At 37.7% G+C, this 23,672-nt stretch overlaps 1 long non-coding RNA gene across 1 annotated transcript; it reads right to left on the bottom strand.

Annotated features, from left to right (window-relative positions):
* Positions 1–1,100: 1,100 nt before the first annotated feature.
* On the bottom strand, positions 1,101–23,651 carry LOC115597799. Its single transcript, XR_003987179.1, has 4 exons — positions 23,549–23,651; positions 21,660–22,778; positions 16,313–16,452; positions 1,101–1,713 (listed from the first exon to the last, which is right to left on the bottom strand). It is a non-coding gene; the product is annotated as an uncharacterized LOC115597799 (long non-coding RNA).
* Positions 23,652–23,672: the final 21 nt, after the last annotated feature.

Below are 23,672 nucleotides of genomic sequence, written 5' to 3'. Positions count from 1 at the left end.
ACTGTTGATCTGAGTTTTGGCCGGATTCCAGTTTGCTTAATTAAATTCCACACATCTACATCCCCTCTGCAGTTCCCATCTTTTGCTACTACTAGATGCTATTAAACAATCAACATGTTAAGTCAACATCCTCTGGGCTTAACATCAACGAGAATCAAAAATATTTCCCCAATGCAAAGTTAGAGAAAAGCTGCTGGAATCCTTCAGAGCCAAGTACTGCTCTTGTCATAAATGAGTACTTACCATTCAGAAAATCTGAAGCTAGAGAAGCACCAGACTACTGTTCAAACAAGTTTAAATGCTGCCATGTAAATTTTATTAAAAAATGAAAATATTTCCCACTGGTAGTTATATACACAGTTTGAAATGTCCAACTATTATACTTCCAGATGAAGAAGAATCAAGTGTTTGTTTGGTAATGCATTTGCAACCTTTTCTGTTCTATCTGTAAAATAGCAAGATGACATCTGATGCCCATCCACTTCTAGTGGTATAAGCATTTTCTTCTCCAATAAAAGCTCCTCTTTAATACAGATTTGCCAGTAGCTACACATAAGACTCACATTGTTATTTATTTATATTCTCCTGTTAATTAAGAAGTCTAGAACTTACCTGAAAGGAAACTTTTATCCTGTTGAGATGGTATATTCTTCACAACTGTGTTTAAGATAACAGTGTAGGCACACTTCAGTCCCTTTTTGCTTCTGTCTGGTAGGAAGTTGTGATATTAGATTTTTTATTTTTAGCAAGAGTTACATTTCCTGAGTAACATTCAGACTCCACAAAACCACCATACTCAAAGAATAAATGTGGCATCTTAGAGTAAAACCATCCCTCTAAGCCTAAAATTATAAAGTATCCCATTCTTCTAATTTAATCTTTTTTTTTAAAGCAAGTTATTTCTGTTTGGCTAAATAAGGTAAAGATGTATTTAATCACAGAATTTTCAGCTCAAGTTTATTACATGTCGTATTTCACTTTATTTTTTTTCAACACTGCCTGAGTTTATAATAGAAACATTTTGTGACAAAAAATAACCATGAATAAATTTAATTAATATTTTAACCACATTATGAGTGCTATGTCACCAGTAAATTTTCTTGAACTTTTCATTGCTTTATATAGGCCTGTATTAAAAATGAGAGATGTAGTACAGAAACCACCTGTAGGATTCAGTGTCAGCTTTGGTACATTTCAACAGATTCTGCCTTGCAATGTCAAGCTGTTAATTTGTAAGCATGTAGAATGTATCAGCAAGAGGTAATTAGAACAAAAAATGAAAATGTCCACTATGTCCAACACAAACCTCTATGTTTCTGTCACCACATTGAAGCTACACATGTACCATCATGTACATAATGCTTTTTGGGAAGACCATTCCAATGCTTTTTAATTGCCACATAAGGAGTGTTTTTTCTTCCAGACAACCCCTGGCTTTCAGCACAGAAGTCTGACAATGCCAACATCTTCTTTATTTGAAGGGATGTTCTGGTAGAAGTTTTAAGCAGAAAAAACCTCATATTCCACAGGAAGTGATTTGAGGGTAAAGGTGGGCTGGAAATTGGCTAATAAGGTTCCTGAACCCAAGTGGTATTTCTTAATGTGTTGTCAGAAAAAGTTGTTTTCCAGGGGAAGAATAGCAGCAAAAAATACAGCCAAATGCCTCACCAGTGTGATGTCAGCATGTGAGGGTCCAAGCTCTTCTACTGAATACTGAAAAAAAAGAAAGAAAGAAAGAAAAAAAAAAAAAAGAAAAAGAAAAAAAGCATCAGACATTAGTGCCACCAATAGCAGTAAGCACTGCACAAGAACAGGCAGACAGTCTCTAGCTGGACTGTTCACAAATCCAAAAGAGCCAAACAGGTCATGGGATGAGTCATTCCTAGTAAGATTTCACAGCTCTGTCCAGTGGCAGATCTACCCCCAGGCACATCTCTCCTGACTCCTAGCCCAATAATTTAACTTACAGATGGCTATATTCCCAAGTGAGGGTTTCTAAACCTAAAACATATCTAATTCTACACAAGCAAGACAACACCTTTCAACTTATTTTTCCTACCACCAGAGTAAGTTACTGGTGTTTGCATCAGTTTTCAGCAATATTTCTATTTTACTTTCACTTGCAAACCTGTGGATGTATCTATTCTTTGAAATAAAACCTCTGAACAGTCAGTAAGAACCTAAACTCATACAAGCACAAGTGTCCCAATTTACTTTTTAATCTTAATAAGACCTCTATTCATTTCCACTCTTAGGACAGAATTGCACCAGCATGCAGCCACCCACATCAGAGTTTTATGCATTTTTGTGTGTGTATGTATTTGCATAGAATTCCAGCTCAATGTAGTGAAAGCTGCAAACCAGTCTGAATATACTGAAAAGTTTTGACCTCCCATTTGTCATTTCATTTGACCTATTTTACACTATAACAAAGGGACATACTTCAAAATAATTTAACTGTAACAGAAACACTGTCAAGGATTCATTTTATATTAACATGTGAGGTCTGTTACATGTGTACTATAGGTCTGAATCCTGCCTTTACATAGTTGAATTCTAATCAAAACGTCAGTTCCTTCAGAGAACCAAATCTCCCTTAGGGAGTACCAAATCTAGAATCTAAACCTTTGGGTTTTGGCACTTCCCCCTAGAAGGCCAAGCTAGAATATAGCTGTATACAGGCTGTAAGAAAACCCAAACTGAGACTCATGGGTTAGAACTCAGCACTTTTAACCTAACATCAAACAATCAGATTTCAAAATTTACCAATTTGTAATGTAAGCTTCTCTGAATTTAAGGTTTCCCTTAAACAGATATTGAGGATTTGTTCATTTTGGCAACAACTATTTGCAACCTTACGAGCCAGGAAATTAAAGCAATCACCTACAGTAGGATTTATCCCATAGAATGGTATCCAGCAGGTAATCACCTTCTGGATTTTCTCTGTAAAGCCAACTATAGACCAGCAGTAAGTAACCCTAGTGGGGATGAATTAGCCCACATGTTTGAATAATGTTCCACATGGAATTAGATAAACTGTGGGAATGTCATCACTCTACTGAGTACAGAAGGAGATCGGCAGAGGTCAGACTATACAAATGACTAAGTTGGCTAATTCTTAGACTTAGCAATATATAAACCATATCTGCTTAAAAATCTCATGCTTGGTGCTGCAAATATTTACGGGGTTTTTATACTGGGGGTTGTGGTACTTAGGTGGTAGTGTTATTTATATGAATGAAACAAGCAAAATACTCCAGACTTTCTTAAAGTATGCTTAGTCAGAAAAGCATACCTTAGCCCTCCTTTCCACTCACACCTACCAAAAATATAATTGGCTGATCAGGCAAGTAAGAAAATACTTTACTAGACAGCCATAGAAAAAGTTACATTTTCAAGCTAAGATTTACCCAAAATGCGAAATATTTTCCCATATATTCTTACCAAGACAGCAAAGAACTCTCCCTCTATCTACTATGATCAGGAATGTGAAACTCTTCATGAAATCCTCTTGCAGTCTTTGACAGCAAAACTACCAGAAACATGAACCTGTCAGACCCTGTGCCAACAGAAGCAGTCATCTGACTCTTCCAAGTCACTAAGCAAGGCAGATATCTCAAGTAAATTTACATCTCCTCTTCTACATAGCTGTAAGCTTCTGGGAAGGCAACATCCTTAAAAAGACTCTACCTGTTGTAAGCACAGTTACATACACATTTTTAGTCTTGAGTTCATTATACATACACACACACAAATACATATATACCAATACACAGAGAGGCACTTTAAAATTAAATTTCACTGTAATCCTGGATTTTTATGATCATTTGCCACTGCAGGTTTCACTATATTGTTTTTCATTCAATGTATATGGTAAACTCAAAGCAAAAATTATCTCAACGGGTGACAGCTTGAATAATGAAACTATTTTCTAATTAAATTTCAGCAAACAGTATGTATTTATTAAAAGATTAAGTAAAAATATTGAAGAGTTTGTAGCTATCACTTTTCACCACTGCAGTTATACCATCCTTAGACCAGCTTAGACTCACATCTGCATGCTCAAGTACAATTTCTAGCCTTTAGACCTCACCTTTGCATACACCCACTGAATCCATCAATGGGTTCTGTGTGGATGTAAAGTATATGCTTGAGAAATGGAAAAAAGTTGGGGTTTCTTTGGTTTTTTTTTTCTTCTTTAGTATTCCTACATTGTTATATTTTTGATATAATTTCAGAAACAGAGGATGTTACATTCTAATGTGCTTAAAAATCTTAAGACTATTACAAACCTGAAACAGATTACTTAAGAAAAACAAACAAGCTTAATTGTATTTACCCAACTCAGGCAAACTGTTTCAAAAGTGACAGCTTCAAACATCCAATATATTTAGGTCTGGAATACTATGCAATTACCACTACGCAGATAGGAACTAAGTATTTTCTAAGTACAGATTTCACATGCAAGAGCTCTTTCAGACCATGTTATTGTTTACTCTTACAGACCCCAGGTAAAGCAGTCACATCCTGATCTTGCTGAATCTCATTATATAATAAGTTTTAAAATTAAGAACAATTCTATTAACTTCAAAGGGAAGCAGATCCACAGCAATAGTTAAAGCATTTAAGTTTTTCTTTTATGATGGCTAACGTGCATCTAGCAAGGAAAACGTTGGCTGGTGGAAGGATGCACATTGCTAATTTGCAAGAAACAAAATTTGTGATCCCTGTAAGAAGGGCTGATTTAACTACAAATTTAAAAGTATATACTTGTAAAGTAATTCCGGAAAAACAGGCAGAATACTATGACAGGTATTACAGAATAGTTTATTTTAAAAAAATAGATTTGTAGTAGTACAGGACTTAATGACAGTCCCTATCATGCTTAGCTGGATCTTACAACTAAAGTGACAGAAGAGGAAACTGGATTTATTTTGCCTGCTACAATAATGCATAGAGAATAAAAGGTTACCAGTGCTCTGCTCTACAGTTCACCACCACTGTTCCCCTGACATTTTCTACCACTATTTTCTCATGCTCATGTATTAGGACATAGGTGATACTTCCTAGAAAATAAGTGTCTGCAAAGAAATACCTGGTTTTGCAACGCAGCCAGTAAGTGACCAGTCCATTTCAAAATTTCCTTCATTTTTTGTTTGAACATTATAATAATGTTTACAGTTCTGCTACCACACAAATTAGATATAAGGCTTTTACTTTGATATTCCATTATCAGATACCGAGGAACTCTTGGTGAAGAAGAACTACTTTAAGCTTAAGGTATGTACCCCTTCTGATAGATACCTTTTCAGTTTTTAATTCAGGCACCAACAGAATCTCCAAAAGGAGCACTAGTTTTGTAATCAGATTTACTGTCATGACAAATAAAGAAGCAGAGTAAATGAAGCTTTCCCTCACAAAAGTAGCAAGTTACAACTAATCAAGCTGTCTCTTTACCAACCACCCTTCACAACCACTCAAGAAGCTTGTAGAAATTAGCTTATCTTAGTTTAAAACTTTTTATTTTTTTTAAGCCAAGGCAAATAGTACATCGTTTAGCATACAGAGTTTAAACACACAAGAATTTAACATTTAAACAGCCTCTAAGGCTGCTAAGTACATACTTTCAACATGTACTTCAGCTTTAGTAAGACTAGCTAATGCTCTCACTCATGACACGACTCACCCTGCCAACACTGCAGAATGAAATGTGTTAGCACTGTCAGAAATGTGAGCGTTTTCTCAATCAGCGGGGGCAGGAGGGTGGAATCAAAACACTACAAGCAAAGCTGCAGACAAAATCACTGTGAAAATGCACCACAGTGTAGCAAATACAGCAAATTAAGACATGCAGTTAGTGAATGAACACATTTTTCCTTTTAAACAAGTCCCTAACATTTATCCCACTACCCCCTCACACACAGGTACTATCAACTTTGCCTGCTGGAACTCTTTGTAATTACCACATTAGTGTTCCACGCTTCTTGCAGCACCATCTATACAGTAGTTACACGGAGCAAGAGCTGTAAGGAGGGGGCAGAAAGCAATCCTTCCAAACAAAAAGGCCTTCATAAAGTCAGGCTCCCAATGGGAATAATATTTAAATGGTTGACTTGGCTTTTATTAATGGATTTGAGTCCGCAGTGTAAAAGGGTGGGGTTTTGTTGCTGTGGTTTTTTAAAAGCCAGCAGATTTACAGAATTTGTCTGACAGAGGGATTATTTACCCTCACCAACGACATGAACAGAGTCACCATATGAAGGGCCTCTCACTAGCACTTGTTTGGAAGTGCTGCTGCAGAGAGCTTCCATGGAGGCCTGAGAGCAGACCTGGCATTTGAAATGCCTCTCACCAGCCAGGAAATGGAAAGCAAATAGGAAGGATGCACTGTCTTCTATGGAAACGAAAAGTGTGTGGGGAAAATTCAATCGAGTATCAGAGGATTTGCATTTACAGCACAGTTTTAAAGCCACAGCTCATCTTTCACATCTTCTTGTTGCTAAGGAAGCATGATCTTACATAGTGGTCTCTTACAGTCTGTTTTAGCAGTAGGAGACTTATTGCATCTAAATTTGGCTTCCACCATAAGTCTAATCAAGAAAAACTTGCCAGAATCATTTCCACGTTTAGTTTTGATCTTCTTTTCTGATTCAAAGTTCAGAGCACCAGCTTTCAAGAGTACTCTGTGTCACCAACTTAAACAAACAAAGTCCCTCAGAAAGGGGAAATGGAGCAGAACAGGAAATTTTCAAGAAGCAAAGGAAATGACAATAAGGGAGTAATTTTAACTTAATGAAGAAAACACACAAAGAATTTTCTGTAAAAACAGAAAGGACAACACTTAGGTCAAAACTAAAAAGAAAACCAATTAATTTCAATTAAAAAAGCCATTGAAGTGCATTCTTAAAGGACTAACTTCCCCTTTCAGCTATATTCCCACTGACAAGTTCTAATATTTATCTTCTTATTTTTCTGATGTACTAAAATTCTGAAATATTAGGGTGGAAAGCCTAAAATTAACCTAACCAGAAAGAAACTACTACTAAAAAAAAAAAAAAAAAACAACCCCAAAAGCACAACAAAACCAAAAGAAATATCACAGAATGGTTGAGGTTGAATGGAACCTCTAGATGTCAGCTGGTCCAACTCCCAGATAGACAAACTTACTTTCATTTTTGCAGCCAAGGCCACAAATCAAACAAATAAATAGATTTAAGTTAAAAATAACGAAAAGTGAACAGATTTTAAGAATCTAAAATGTAACGCCAACCCTGGCATAGTTACATTTCACATCAACATTGTTACAGGTAACTCTCCAGTTCTATTCCGGTTATTTTTTAAGAAGGAACACACAGGATATCACATCACATGATCACTTCATAGTCAATAAAATGTGGAAATCAAAGCATTTATTTATTTTTACTCCCAGTTGTCACTGGGGAAGCAAACAGGAAGAAGCTGATGACACTTTCAGGAAGAACTGTCAATGGCTTAATATCTAAATAATAAATTACAAATTGAAATGTGAAAAGCAGCTTCCTAGAACTCATTAAATACATTTTCTGTAGGTTACATAGCAGGTAAGCTATAGAAAAAGAAAGAGGAGACAGCTTTGGGTTTGCAGTTCTTCTTCTAGAAAGTTATTTACTTTGCTAATATTTTGCAAAAGTTTATTTTGCATGGGTTTGGTCACTTGTCTACAGTTGAACATCATTAACACGTGGCCTAGCCAGCCTCCTAGAAGAAGGCTGTTGTATCTCCCGTGGGCATCACTCTTCCTTCCCTGTACCACTTGAATCCCTGTCAGTTGCCTTCTACGTAAGCTAAGAATGTTTAATCAAGCAAATTCCTGTCTTTGAAGACATGATATACTCACTACCACAGAGACTGAGAGCCATCTGTCCCAGTAGGATGAGATGTCTGTCAGCTGCCTTCACACCGATGTTTCCTGCCAGACATCTGCCTCCTCCTCTCCTCTAACACTGGGGGATGGATCATCACCCACACCACCCGAGTGTCAGCACACCACACTCCTGCCAAAATCCTGCGATGGTCAATAATTTCCTCATCTTGCTGAGGCATTAATTTTGCCAGTGTGGGCAAAGGCAGATACTCCCTATCCATTATGCTGCCAGATCCTATAGGATGAGATCTCCACAAACTTGATTTCTTTTAAGTATTATCACAAGCAGCTAATTGGCTCCCCGTGGCCCTTTCCACCTGCTCCCTGCACACATCAAGTAGGAGGTTTCAGAAGACCATTAACGCAGCACAGCACATTCCCATCCTATTAATTTAGTTAAACTCATTTTCTAATCCTGTAAAATGCTCAGTTCAGAAAAAAAAAAAAAAGACAAAAGCTTCACTTTTTAAATACTAACAAGATGGAACAGATCCAACAGTTCCAGGCAGACAGTGATACAAAGTACCTTCTCCGACATAAATTCAAGTGTCTTTTTTTGGCAGACTGATGGACTTCATATAACCATGGCAACATGAACTCTATGTAAACAAATACGGAAGAAAGAAAGAACCCCAGAGCATCAGTCACAGAGAAGCTGGGCCTTTCATAGAAGTTCAACACTAAACTTTAAAACAGAAAATTGAAGCAGGAAGCCTTCCAGAAAATGAAAGGGAACATAGCCAAGATGGACAAAGAACAATATATTTTAGTAAAAATATTAAAATTTGCCAATATTCACAAGACAATTTTTAAAAGTTTTGAGCAGACACTTCCATTCGCTCTTGGCCATGGATTATCAGTACAGAACAAAACCACTATGAACTGGCTGAAATCACATCCAGCTGAATTAGCAAAAGCATCCTTCTCCATTAATGAGCCAGGGTCATAAGCTGTCCTTGCCTTTACAGTGTGTACACCTTTACACAGATGCCTTCTGAATATAGATCCTAAACCAAAAATTCTGTAAAAATACCCATATTCACAAAGGCAAAAAAAACATATCCTCAAAGTGCAATACCTCTCAATGCCAAAAAGCCCCCAACATTTAAGTTAAAAATGTACTTATTTTGTTAAATCAGAGGCAGTGTTTGTTTTTTGCATATGCCACTCAATAACTACCAATATACAAAAAAATATTCCTTTACTCCATAAGTTCTTTTCACAGCACAAAAGCAGTACTCCTACACATCATTCAGTACTCAACTGTACAGAATTTTTTTTTTTTTTTTTTAATCCCAAAGCAGTTTATCTAAATGGTAATATAAAGAATAAAGGCATGTAATCCACCTGTTTGCATGAACACACGCTGTGCCAGGGGCCTGGAGCCTTGTTTTATATTCGCAGTGCTGGGAGTGAAAGGCTTTGATGGCAGCATGCATTCCCATGTGTTTCTGCAGGGCTAACTATAAGAACACTTCCTGTCAGAAAGGAAATGAACCTTGTCACAGCTGGAAAATCATCATCTATTCTTCCTGTGTAACTGGTCTGAGGGGATGATATTCCTCAGGGGATAATATTCCTCAGTTACTGTGTTAGTTTAGGCTTTTAATGCCTTTTATGATGAGCATTTAAAGCTGTTAGTTAGGAAAGATTAGTATCATTACGGGAGGAATGAGAGCACAAAGATTCCTGTCAGGCCTGTCTAAAATCAAATACTTCAGTTATTATTCTACTTCTTCAGTTATTATTCTACTTTTTCTACTATCTTTCAACTATTTATTTATATTTCCCAGAATGACACACTTTGCTGTGTTGATTAATTTACTAGCAGCACAATACAACATGATTATACTGGATTGTTTTATTTTGATGTTTCAGTAGTCCACCTAAGTCCTCTAGAATTCTTTTGTCTGGATGAAAAAGACAGATTCTACTTTCACAAGTGCTACTCTTTCAGGCCAGCAAGTAGAATTTATTTAGAAGGAAAAATAATGAACATTAAAATTACATGCATGCTTTATATACTAAGAGAGGATTCCTAGGACACAAAATTGTAAAACATCTGAAAAGGTCTACATAGGTTACAAATATGCCGTTCCAAATTCCTTGCTTTTCCATTCTTCCCTGCAACACACTTAAAATATCCCAAAACCATTTAAGTCTAGGTTTAAGTACTTTAAGTTCCTTAAAACTCAGTGATGATAGAGGAAGCACTGGCTGTTCAAGTTTTTAATGCTGTAAAGCCACACCTGTAACACAACTATTTCACTATTTCAAAGGAAGAAATACAAGCAAAGAACAACTTTAAAATCCTTGTCCCATTGAAGTCAACTATAGCAGGCTTAAAAGGTGCTTACATCTTACCTAGATTATTGATCAGCACTTGGGAAAAGGAAACAATGTCCTTTCAAATCATACCTGTAAATAATTAATTTCTAAGTCAACACTATTTCCAAATATACAGACTGGATTCACGTGGAAGATGTAATAAACAGGATTACTCATTCTTTAAACACTCTGTAATGATAACGTAGTTATTTTCATGACACATTTGTGAAGGTAATTAAAGTCCTGCTACTTTGAAAACAAAGTATTTTAGAAAACAATCAAATTAGTTTATATTATACTCAAGATTTGTTCTGGTACAAGTATTCCTGCAAATTCTGAATTGAGAGTGAATCATACAGCTTTATTTTTTTGCAACAGTATTCAAAACAAGAAAGATGCCAAAGTGGATTTAATCCTCAGTTATTTCTGTGGATTAACACTTTCTTGCACCAGAGGAATAAAGCTTACATTGCTCAGAGAACAAAAGCTCTTAATTTGCATGAGGGAATCTAAGGACTTGGGAGTTCTTGAGGTATTTGATGCAAAGAAGTTGTGAAAGCTAAAACAATAATCTCAGGAGAGCTAAGGGCCTATATGGAAAAATTCAGGATTTAAACAGCAGGCTTAAAAATTAAAGCCAATTCTGAAAGGCAAACTATGCTATCCTGAATAACTTTGCATTATTTTTTCCCCTCTTCCTTAAACATTTGTGATCTTTCAAGAGGAGAAACTATTAAAAAAAAAACCAACAACTATTAAAAAAAGAAAGAAAATTGGCAGATCCTGGACTCCTACTGGGCAGACAGTATTTTTTTAAGAGCTACGATGCAGAAACCAAAAATGCAGGGATCAATTTTTATAATATCATTATGAATCCTGTACATCAATTCAAAGATACAACGTGCCAATTCACAAACTAGGAAAATGTTCTTTGGTACTATTTTCTAGTCCTTTAAACCAGAATTTTTAAAGTACTTTTTATATAAAGGTTAAGCCTTTCACAATGACATAACAGAACAACATTCTTTTGTTAGGGGATTAAATGGTTTGTAGAAAAGTAGAACTGTTTGTATTTTCTAGCTATTTGAATTACTCTTTAAAAAACGTGTAAGCATAGCTTCCTATTTCCAGCACATGTAATACTTTTAAATGCAGACTTTCAGAATTCTGGTATTATTGCAGGAAGTGCCTACCTTACGTAAGGCTTGTAGTGCAAACTGCCCACAAATGCTCATGTGTTATTTTTAAATTTAAAGATAAAAGAAAGAAGACACTGTTACTAGGAGGGCTGGCTCTATCTTCTAAGGTTAAGGAGCAAAAGTCCAAAAGAACTTGGAGTTGTAATATGGATGATTTAACCTTTCATCCTTCAGATGTAAATAAGGTGTGTTTGAGACAGTGGGGAATTCTGACCCACTGATACCAAAGGGTCTTGAGTACTCTTGATGAAACAGTCAGGCAAGAATATCAATTAATAAGTCTTGTTAGGGATCAGTTTCATTCCTCCCACTTAGCTTTTAAACACTGACTATAGGCAGCTGATCCTCACAAATGTTACTATGATCTTGCCATCTTTATATCAACTATTGGATAAAACTAAGTAAGTGAGGAGGTCAGACTGCCCTCTCTCTGTGGCTTCTTGTAATGCCTCGACCTGTAACTTAAAATTATGGTCACACACTTTCAAGAAATTCAGGATGTTAGGTATTGATCAGTAGCTTCCTACATAGTCACTAAAAATAATACTCCAAATTCAGTAATTTGGTACCCTTCCATAAAATTTTAGATTATAAAACTTCCTTACTGAAATAAGACAATAAAATTATACTGTTAAGCATCACCAGTATTTCCCATGAATGGAGGCTTTAACTTATATGCAGTCTGCAGAACATACAAGCCATCCTTGGGCATAAATGCATTAATACATTAAATTAAAAGCATCACTATACTTAACATATTATTTTCTGATGGGAGAGAAACAACCATGAAAACATCATTATTAATTGTAGTATTACATTAGCTTGAAGTATAGAAAACATATTTGAAAGATGTGAGACTTAGGAGACACTAACCAATAATATCATGGGGTTCAGTTGTTTGGCTTTTTTATATATACATACATGAAATAACAGTCATAAAAATCACAGAATCATAGAGCAATTTGGGTTGGAAGGAACCTTAAAGTTCATGTAGTTGCAACTGCCCAGCATGGGCAGGGACACCCCCCACTAGCCCAAAGCCCCATCCAACCTGGCCTTGAACACTTCCAGACAGGGAAGAGCTACAATTTCCCTGGGCAACCTGTTGCCAGTGTCTCATCACCCTCACACTAAAGAATTTCTTCCTAATGTCTAACCTGAATCTACCCTCTTCCAGTTTTAAACTGTTACACCTCATCATTACACTACATGCCCCTGTAAAAAGTCCCTCCTCAGCCCCCTTCATGTACTGTAAGGTGTCCCTGGAACCTCCTCTTCTCCAGGCTGTAGAATCCCAACTCTCTCAGCCTGTCTGCACAGGAGAGGCTCCAGTCTTCTGATCAACTTTAGCCCTCCTCTGGACTTGCTCGAAGAGTTTCATGTCCTTGCTGTGTTGGAGGATTCAGACCTAGACACAGTACTCCAGATGGGATCTCACAAGAGTGGAGCAGAGGGTGAGAATCACCTCCCTTGTCCTGCTGGATGCTCCAAGGATGATTTAACCTTTCATCACTTCTTTGATGCAGCCCAGGATTGGGTTGGCTTCTGGGCTTCAGGCACACACTGACAGCACACATTGAGCTCCTCATCAACCAACACCTTCAAAATCTTTCTCCTCTGGAGTGCTCTCAATCCATTCTCTGCTCAGCCTGTGTTTGTGCTTGGGATTGCCCCAACATGCAGGACCTTACACTTGGCCTTGTTGAACTTCATGGGTCCATCTTTCAACCTGAAAAAGGTTCCTCTGAATAGTCTCCCCTCTCTTCAGTGTGCTGGCCACACCATGCAACTTGGTGTCATCAGTAAACTTGCTAAGACTGCACTCACTGCCACTGTCCCTGTCACTGACAAAAATCTCAAACAGCCCCAGACCTAATACCAGCCCCTGAGGAATGGCACTCGTCACCGAAAACCTTCATATAGAACTGCCTTTTTGATAAACTTTAAAGAGATTTAATAAATAAATTCTACTGCCTACTACTGAAAAGAGTATAAGCTTCCAATTAATACATTGCAGCTAACGTTGCAGCAAATAACTTACATGGAAATAATCGTTATAAATTTTGCCAATAGCAGGTACCTCTACGCTAAAGTTTACCGGCAGTGAGGAACGCTGAAAAAGTATTCGCCGAGTAAAAGCTAGTGTGATGTTGTTCATTTGCTGCCCTCTTCTGGGGAAAAAATAAAACAAACCAAAAAAGCACCACAAGACAGCCAGAAAACAACGGCCTTTCCTTGCATACCATTACCTCCTCTCCTCAGGTAACTCAATCTTGTGACAGCAGATCTTTCTCAGCTTAAAGGTTTTTGGTATTTCATGTTCAATTTTAAAGTATCAGTAGACTCCAAAATACATTTCCAAAATGAGTCTGTTAATCTAGACATAATGAGAGACCATCCCAGGAAGGAGAGAAAATGAGGATACTTGTTCTGGCCCTCTGGAGCTCTGTGCAGCACACTCAGAGTCTCAGGGCACAAAGCAGAATTATCTTTATGTCATAATGCCACCACCTCTTCAGCCTCAGCTGTAGGACACAACACTGAACTGGCTATGAGACACAACAGATTCTGCTGTGCCATGGGGTCAGGGCCTCCAGTGGAAAGATACAACACACAGCCATAGGCTGATAGTATGGCTAATTGCTAGTTTTGCTAGTTTGCCTTTCAAAGAGGATGGAAGAAGGAAAAGGCACTAAGACAAAGTTTGCTTTGCTTTACAGAGAGAGCAGAAAACTCCTCAGAACTAGGTATGAACTCAAAAAAGTTCTTCATCTTTGCAGTAACTATAAGCATCATGGCAGGGAGAGCTCAAGAAACCCCACCTCTAAATTCTCATTTTACTTCCAGAACAGAGAGGTAACGTGCAATTTGGATTGCCATACCCTGCTACTTAAAAAAAAAACCACAAAAAACCCCAAACATCTAATGATTTAAAACTTCTACTTCTCCAGCTTCTTCAAAACTAAGAACAGTTATTTCAAAATGCCTCCCTGTGAACATGGAAGCAACTTGTATATCTGCTTTGTGAATTTGTGCTGAGTGAACTGTGCTGAGACTAAGACAAGGCTTGTTAACTGACTACTTCATCTAAAAAAAACAAAAGCCAAACCAAACCAAACAAAAAGCAAACAAAACCCAAGCAGATGCCTATGTGAAAGGTACATCAGCAGTTGGTTTACTATCTACTAGGACAGCTGCTAGTTCACTAAAAGTAATCAGGTTTGACTATACAAATGCAAATTACCTTTTCTTTCTTTTTATTACACTAATTTCAGCAAGCCACTATAAGAAGTGCTTATTTCTGTCCATGTGAGCATTAAAAAATTCAAACCAGGAAATGCAGATTTGGTACAGATAATCACATCAATCCTAGAAAACAGTGGGGTAATGAGGCTCTTTAGGGAAATATCTTTGAGAATTTGCATTAATTTAGATTATTAAGAGCAACTTTAAAAGTAAGAAAGTATTTCTCTAGTTAAACTGAAGGTGTCTACTGTGAAAATATTTTCTAATGATGTTAAGACATATGTTTGACTATAAACAATAACAACTGAAAAAAGTATCACCCAAAAACACTCACATGCTTAGAAGAAACATAGAGAAACAGAATGTACACTACCTCCTCTACCTAAATACTAGAAAAGCTACAATTAAGACTGTTGGATTATGTCAGCTCATGGATGGATGGCTAATAGAGATCAGTATCATCTTTGTCAAAGAGAAAAAAAAAATTTGACTACAAGGGAAGCATCAAATGCCTTCTCAAGTTTTCTTGGGAAGAGAGGAAGCACTTGAGGTTAGACAAAGTCTTAGTATTCACTCTTACAACTGCAGATAAGCAGAATTTTGCATTAACTGATAAAATCAGTGCTTCAATATATACTGTTCTTAGAAATGCAGCCATGACTGCAAAGGAAGGTGTACAGTGTCACACTCTTATCTAATTTACATGCAGAATCCCAAGAAGTCTCACAGCACATCTATTAGCACTTTAAAGAACACATCCCTTCTTATTGCTTTTAACAGAACCTAGAAGACCACCTTTAAAAACAGCTTTTGATCAGCACCTACCTACTTTACTCCAAAGTCTTAGTACTGTCACTAACAGTGACTAACTACCCTATTGAATAGGGCACCTGATTTTTTAGGTTTAGTCTTTGGGTAACTTTCTTGTAAAGTTGTAAAAATAAATAAGTCAGTAAAAAAATACAAAGTTTTTCTACAATGAAAATCTACAGAAGTACTTGGAGCATAACAAACAAAATGCAAGTTTTGCTATAATGCAGATCATACCTACCTGAGGTACTACATGCAAATTAACTTGAATCCTTCTTCCTAGTTGCTCTTGTGTAAGAACACACAGGATTATCATCAGCCATGTTTCTTCTGTTTCATTTTTTGGGGCTGTTGTTTGTTTTGGTTTTTTTCCTAATGAATCAGTTTGTGATGTCCATTCACATAATATCTGGTTTTGAGTACTTGTTCCCAAAATGAAGGCAAACGGTTTTGTGATTTTCCATGTACTTTTTCAACTCTTGCTTTTGTAAAATCCATCAAGTCTAGAATTATGTATTAACTGCTTATGTTAATGGTAAACATAAGACATTTCAGCACACTACTGTTTACAGGAATAAAAAAATTAAAGGTGTTTCCTCACCAAGTGTTATGAGGCCTTATTTATTAAATTGTCAGTTCCTTTTAAATGGTGTAGCAACCATCAGATTACAAACCCAGCTGGATCTATGGAGCCTCTAGTGACTGGAGGTGAGACAAGGATAAACTGCCAATTGTAAGACCATTTACAGATTAAAAAAAAAAAAATCAGTGTCTTACACTTCTTTGAGATGGCAAACTCCAGACAGTATTATAAACAAAAACTTACCTGACCCTTTACTCAGTGTAGAGCTGCTCCATGCTTCAGTGTGGTTTGGTGATCAATACATGACCACCACCACAGTGTATGTTAGGATGTCACCATGGAGCTGAAGCCAGTGACCCTAAGGGGTCTACATGTCACAGGACCTAAGGAAGAAATATGCAAACTTTTATATAGCAATGAACAGTATGGTCTCACAGCCTAGTAAGAGCAGAAAGCACACACTGATATTGTCATTTTTGGCCAATATCTTTTAGTATGATAAGGTAGATTCCCACAGATTTGCCACAACACAAAATAAATCCTATGTTAAAAAGAAACAAAATCCCAGCTCATTAAAGTTGCTAAGCCAAGATACAAAGATTAAGAACCACCAAAATTAAAATTGTCTTGGTAATCTTAATTTCATTGGTTTTGTGTATATACTCTATGCTCACAAAACAATAAACCAAGGCTAATGAAGCACTACTCATTCACCAGACTGAATTTTAGAAGGATCATATGGGGGAAGAAAAAATTTGTATACAGTCAAGTCAGGCAACCAGAGATTTTGCAAGGCTATCCACCTACACAGATGATGAGTGTCTGTCTTTTCTTTAATTTTGGTGTGGGTTTGTGTTTTTTTTTTTTAAAACAAACAAAAAAAACCCAAAACCAACAAAACAAAAAACCGAGCACAACATCCCACACATTTAACATGTTTTTTACTTTTAGATTCTTTTAAAACACTAATACCCAAGATGTTAAAACATAAATTCCAGATTTCTCAATAGGCAACTATATTTGGGCCAACTGGCATTGCTGAACCCTTAGATAAACCAGGAAACACTAATGCTTGAACTAACTGCCCTTAGAGTGATGACACCAATAGTGGACAGAAGTCACTGTGTACCCTGTTATATTAATGATGGTTCATGTATCTAAGTCTCCTGGTACCCAGGTTATTTTCATTCTCTGAGACTCCCCACTTAATATTATTCTCTGCTTACTATGCCCTAGGAGTTTTCTTGATGTGCCAAATCATGCTTGAGTTCACCTCCTTAACTCATCATGTCTTCTATCTAATTCTCATAGGTTCTCCAGCCCCACTGGTCTTTAATATGCAACATTTTTACATACTTTCCCTGAAAAAATTAAAAACTCTTGCAGTCAGGTACCAAAAAAATTTGGCAAGTTCCTGTCCCCACCTCCCTAAAACAGCCAGTCACAACTAGCTTCATGCAGTAAGGCATCTTTGCTCTGCACAGCATTTTTCAAAGGCTGTGAAGAGGCCAAACCTTGATGGACTTTTGCAGCCTTTCATCTGCTCCAGTAGGAGATGCCATCTAAAAAATGCATAGATTTTTTCTGCAGGCCATGCAGTATTAGGACTTTTTAAATAAAACCCTTACTGCTTTCACTTGAAACCATTAGGAATGGAAACTTTTCCCCCATATACATTCTAGAAAATTGGTTGAATCATTTTGGTGATCATTTTTAAAGGAAACAAGTCATATGGAAGCAAGAAACCAACATAAAAAAATTCAGCTAATATAGTCTAAACAAAAGAACAAGACAGATGAGCAAGTGAAAATAGTACACTTTAAATAAGCAGCAACACTGGTAACAATCTGTGCATCTAGAGTAGTAAATGAAAAAGCAATGCAGTTTTACAACACTAAATATGCAGTAAGCAGTTAAAATATAGAAATGAGAAATATGCAGGCATATGTCATAAATTAATTTGATTTCTGTTTTCAGAGGAAGGAGCCTTTTAACAAAATCTTGGGGAAAGTATATTTATCAGCATAAAGAGGAATAGCTGCTAGAGCTTCTAGCACTATTCAAAAATAAATTACAAAGTCAAATTTGATAGTGGAAGTATGTGCTGTTCCCTCCTCTCCTTTTGTTCATCTTGCAGGAGACAAAGCTGCATAGTCCTTTGAAAGGTGCTTTAGGATTTATGAAGCATTGACGTTACCCATAAGTATTGCTCATATTATGGAACTAAAGTAAACATATGACTGATAGGCTGCTATACATTCCCCATCAGGTTCACCCTACTTCAGTTAACAATCAGAGCCACAGGGACACCACACAGATCTGTTCTAAGACAGTTTTGTAGGTCAAGGTCTGAGGAATTGGAACTGCTAACAATGTGAACTGCAGCATGCACTTTTGACATCATTAAATGTCAAGAAAGGAATCAGAAAGAGACCAATCCCTTGGTCAAAAAAGACCTAAACTGTAGACCGAACCTGGCAGGCTGTAATTCAGAGTACTATAATTCTGGTGTTATTCCAGTCATATTGACACAAAGCTAAAGTCAGAAAAGCTTCAGGCATGAAGCATCCTTCATCTTTGATGTTTTAAGCAATACAGTATTCTCTGCCCCCAAAAGGGCCTAGTTTGATAACAAAAGAACAATAAAACTGTGAGGTAGTAGAGTCTTTCTCGTATGAAACAAAAATCTCTATCTATTGCACACAGAAATAAAGCTCTCACTGCATAAGATGGAACAAGACTGATAAGCCCACTGCTACTAATTTAACAAAGAAAAATTTCCTTTTAAATGAACAGACAAGTGGTTATCTAACCAAGCTATTATCAATTGCCAAAATAAGCTCATTGGAAACTTCGATCAGCATAAAACATAGCCAAAACCCAAGCAATTCCTAATGTCCTGAATGCAGATTCCCTGTACTGAGTCTCGCTGTGGTTGTCTTTTGTCCTCTATCTCTGTAACAGCTGCTCAGCTGTGAGCTCAATGCAGCTGCTTCATCCCATCACCAACAATTGCCTTTGAAGATTAGGATTCTTGTTTAGTGCCTTCAAGCAAACTGTAACAAATCCCTAATCCTCTTCCCCCCCTCGATCCACACTTTCAATCTAGCTTAATGACTTGTAAAGCCCTCTTCCACCAATTAAAACGTATTTACTTGCACATACGCTTGCATTAAGCAAATGCTTAGAACTAGAAAATTTACTTCTGCTCTGTAAAAGCAGATCGAAGTAAAACATTTAATCAGGAATCCAGTAAATATTTATAGTATTTACAAAGCTTTTGTGGTGCTTTATAAACTAAGCAGTTAAAGAAAAAGAAAAAGAAAAGGAAAAAGAACAAGAAAAGGAAAAAGAAAAGGAAAAGAAAAGGAAAAAGAAAAGGAAAAAGAAAAGGAAAAAGAAAAGGAAAAGAAAAGGAAAAAGAAAAGGAAAAAGAAAAGGAAAAAGAAAAGGAAAAGAAAAGGAAAAAGAAAAGGAAAAGAAAAGGAAAAGGAAAAGGAAAAGGAAAAGGAAAAGGAAAGGAAAAGGAAAAGGAAAAGGAAAAGGAAAAGGAAAAGGAAAAGGAAAAGGAAAAGGAAAAGGAAAAGGAAAAGAAAAAGGTTAAAGAAAGATCTATTCAAGGAAGAGGGAATAAAAAAAAAAACCCAATCAAAAAAGAATCCACACACAGATGCATTTTGAAACCATAACTATGGTTGCACAAATGCTTGTAGATCTTAATCCATTTCTTAGCTGTATTAAAAGCCACAGTTTGTTATAACAGGCCAAAATTGGATTAAATACATGAAACAGAAGACATTTCTCCACAGTAAACAATTATTAATATGAAAGTTCAAACCTTACTTCTATGTAGTTTCAAAGTGTTTTGTCCTTATTTAAGCAATGTGAGGTTGAAGGTGGCTGAGATGCATAGTATTTCAGAAGAAAGTGATTACTGAATATAAACGTAATTTGACCATGGGAGCTCTGATGACAACAGCAAGGTTACCTCATCTCTAAGGATGCTCAATGCACTCCCCAGTGTCAGAAAAGAACAAAAAAGCCAATAGGATAAAAAGGAGTTCTCAAACTTTTCAAATAACAATTTAAAATGAGTTAACAAAAATACGTATTTGCGGTGGAGTTATTCTGCTGTGAATTAGAGAGTATATGGAAAATACTGAAGAAATAGATACTTAAGAAACATCAAAATACCCAAGCTTCAAAAAGCAATTTTTATCTGTGAGATGCAATGCACTGCACTTGTTCATCCCCTTCTAAGCACATTTGCTGACAGCCTAAATTTGGTCTGGAGAAAGCACTGTTTGGAGGTTGTAGGTTTTACCTAGAGGAATTCTGTTTAACAGGAAATGCAATCAAGACCACTGAGCCTTTGCTATAAAGGTGTTAATAACAAATCACTGAATTTTGAGTTATCAACCCTCTTTTCAGTTGCTTATCCTGCAGAAATTCTCCAATAACCTCCTATGAAAATCCTGTCTCCTGCTCTTTTGAACACTAAAAACTGAAGAACACCACCACTTATCCCAAAAACTTCAAACTTAAGACTGCACAAAGCAATCTAGTACCTAAACCCTCCAAAACCTACACCTCAACACAGATGGAATGTCTGGCTTGGCTACAATCACAGGAAGCCCTGTTATTCCACACTCCCTAATGCTCTTAAGATAACCCGTTTTCTTATCCAACCACTGCCACAAATTTCAGAGCATGTGGCTCCCATGAGCCATCATCTTATTTCACATAAATTATCTGATTTTGGACTAGTCTTACTCAGCAATCAGAACCAAACCAATAGTTCAATTCAGACAGCAAGAATTTGGACTGCATCAGCAGAAGCTACTGTGGAAACTTTGCAAAAAAACTAACCACCACTGCAATCACTTGCAGCACTGAATGGTTAAACAAAAAAATGCCAACACCACCTTTATACACAGATCTTTGAAGATTTTACCTACAGACCTGAAGGTAAGCACCAACTCCATGGCTCTCCTGAGGGCAAAATACTTGTAATTGGTAACAGGAAAAGATTTATGGTTTTCCCTCCTTGCATACATAAAGCACAAATGGTACAAAACTATCATATGCAGTCAATGCAAGGAACAGCACTGGAATTACGTCCTTTTGTGATTTATGAGTCACAGAAATTATGTTAGTCTGCCCAGGTCCTACATTTATAAAGGGAGATAACATTTATCTATTAGCAGTGTGACAAAATCAAAAGCATTAAGCTTGACAGAAGTACCTTTATACTATTTGTATGGAACCATTAAAAGGCAATAATATTGAAATTATTGGAATACAATGATCAACTACTTCTAGAAATATTTAGAAATTAAACAGAATTTTTCAGAATAAAGGAACATCACCAAACAGTAAACATTTGCAACACTTTTAAGAATTGTTTCCAAGTCATGTATTTCCTTTGTTTAAACCAAGACAAGGATGTTTTACTGTAGCTTCTCATGACAGCATTTGATCTCATGTTCAAACTCCCTAGTAAATTTTGCACTGACCAAATAAAGTTACATTGACATAGAAATTCAAAGCAGAGGATCTGTACAAGAATTAAAAATTAAGTTTGACTTACTGGTACAACCCCTATGCAGACATTTAAACATCCTGATAATGGTAAGCTACTTGAAGATTTCTTCTCCACTCAGTTTCAAAAGATGAGTACATTGTGCACTGAAAGCGATGAGGTTTCCTCTGGCAGCTGTTCCTGTGAACCTCCCAGGCACTTGCTTATGTAAAAACACTTTCACAGATGAGGCTCTGGCAGGTTTCTTTCATCCACTTCCATGATTTTAAATGATTTTCCATTAAGTCCCACTCAGCCAGCCATGCAACAATAAATGCACTTGAAGCCACAATCGACACCACAACCTTTTTAATGGATCTTATGAGCATTCTATGACTTTAGTGTTATCTTGCAGGTGTTGCAGAAAGGATGCATACTATCAGAACCCAGCTTTAAGGTGCAAGCATCTTGCAAAAGATGAGCTAGCTCTATACTACCACAAATGGTTTTCTCCTGATTTTTGAAATTTTCCCACCTTGATTCAGTTTTATCTCCCCAGCTAAGGTCTGAGTTGTAACATCAGAAACATGACAGAGGCCACGACGAACACACTGGGCTGCTTCTTCATCTTTGCTCTTGGAATACGAAAGAGAAGTCAGCACTGCAGAACAGGGCTTCTCAAGCTGCAAATGAGCTGCTGCTTCTCCAAACAAGGTGTTCACAAGAGTGACAGGCATGAGGACTATTTCTGGCTGCTTGTGCTCATGTTACCAACAATGGGGACTCATGTTTTGAAGTATGAGACACACCAGAAGAAAGACAATTTTTGCGCCATTTTCTTTCTTTACTTTCTTTTCTTGCTTAGCTTCGACTCCTATGCTATGGGATGCATGACTCATTTTCATTTTGGTCCAACTTACGACAGTGTGAAATTTCACATGCTGTATCTGTTTCATGCATGAGCCAGGTGTGCCTGATCTGTTTTCTGATGCTTGTGAACTGGTAGAGCTTGCACCTGTATACCTCCACCAGAAACATTTCCACCAAGCCAGCAATCTGGACTTCAACACCTGCAGGTACAGCAGCATACAGTAACTGGGATGCTGTGATTTCCTCAGGTTCATTGATACAACACGTTGATGTTTCTTTCGATATCAATTCATCTCCTGTAGTTGCCGGTAGGTGAATCTACAAAAGACAATAAACAAACAAGTTAAAATGCACTTTATTATTTCAAATGTCTTTTAACAACGCTAGGCCACACTGAAATCTAGAGTCAGCTGCCAGTCAAAGGGATGCCTCTAGATCTTAAGATTACCTGAAAGGAGTGAGGTTTTGCCAGGAGAAAAATTATGCCGTAAGCGTTTACTCAAACCTCTTGTAGAAATTAACAAATATTAAATGCAGGTTAATAATACCGCATCACTTTTTTGTGTTAACTTTGTAACAGATCCCACTATCTATCAGGCTGCATTCATCTCCGAGCAAAGAACGCCGGTGAGAAAGCTACTCCGACAAAACACGGAGGCCTCCTGACTGCAGCCATCTGCCAGCGCACCCCACATCCAGCCCAGCACCCCGCAGCTGAGGGCCCGCCGACACCTTCCGTGCAGCTCAGCACAGTCAGACACAGCCTAAAAAAGCAAAGGTAAGAGCAGCACTGCCTGACACCACACACCAGCTGCCTCCTTGCAGCCTCTTCCCGGGATGCGGCGGCCTCTCCCGTCGCCAGGCTCTTCCCGCGCTCGAGCAGCGGCTGGAAGCGGCGCCCTACACGCTCCCGGTGGGGCTCCCTGAGGAGACACAGGGTGCGGCACGGCCGCCCCAGGTGCCGAGGAGGCGCCACCGCGGGGGCCAAGGCCGAGCACTCGAACTTCGCTACGCTTTCCCCCCGCTCCCCCGACGACGACAGTACCAGGGGCGAGCACTCGAACTTCGCTCCGCTTTCCCCCACTCACCGAATGACGACAGTGCCGTGCCGTGCCGGGCCCCTCCACCGCCACCTCTCAGCCTCCCCGCCGCACACCGGCTCCGGCTGCCGCCTCCCTTCGGCCCTCCCTGAGGCGGAGGAGGCGGAGCTGT

The sequence above is a fragment of the Calypte anna genome, chromosome 2, assembly GCF_003957555.1.
Source record: "Calypte anna isolate BGI_N300 chromosome 2, bCalAnn1_v1.p, whole genome shotgun sequence".
Lineage (NCBI taxonomy): Eukaryota > Metazoa > Chordata > Aves > Apodiformes > Trochilidae > Calypte > Calypte anna.
The sequence above is the reverse complement of the archived record's forward strand: the minus strand, read 5'-3'. Positions and strand labels throughout refer to the sequence as shown.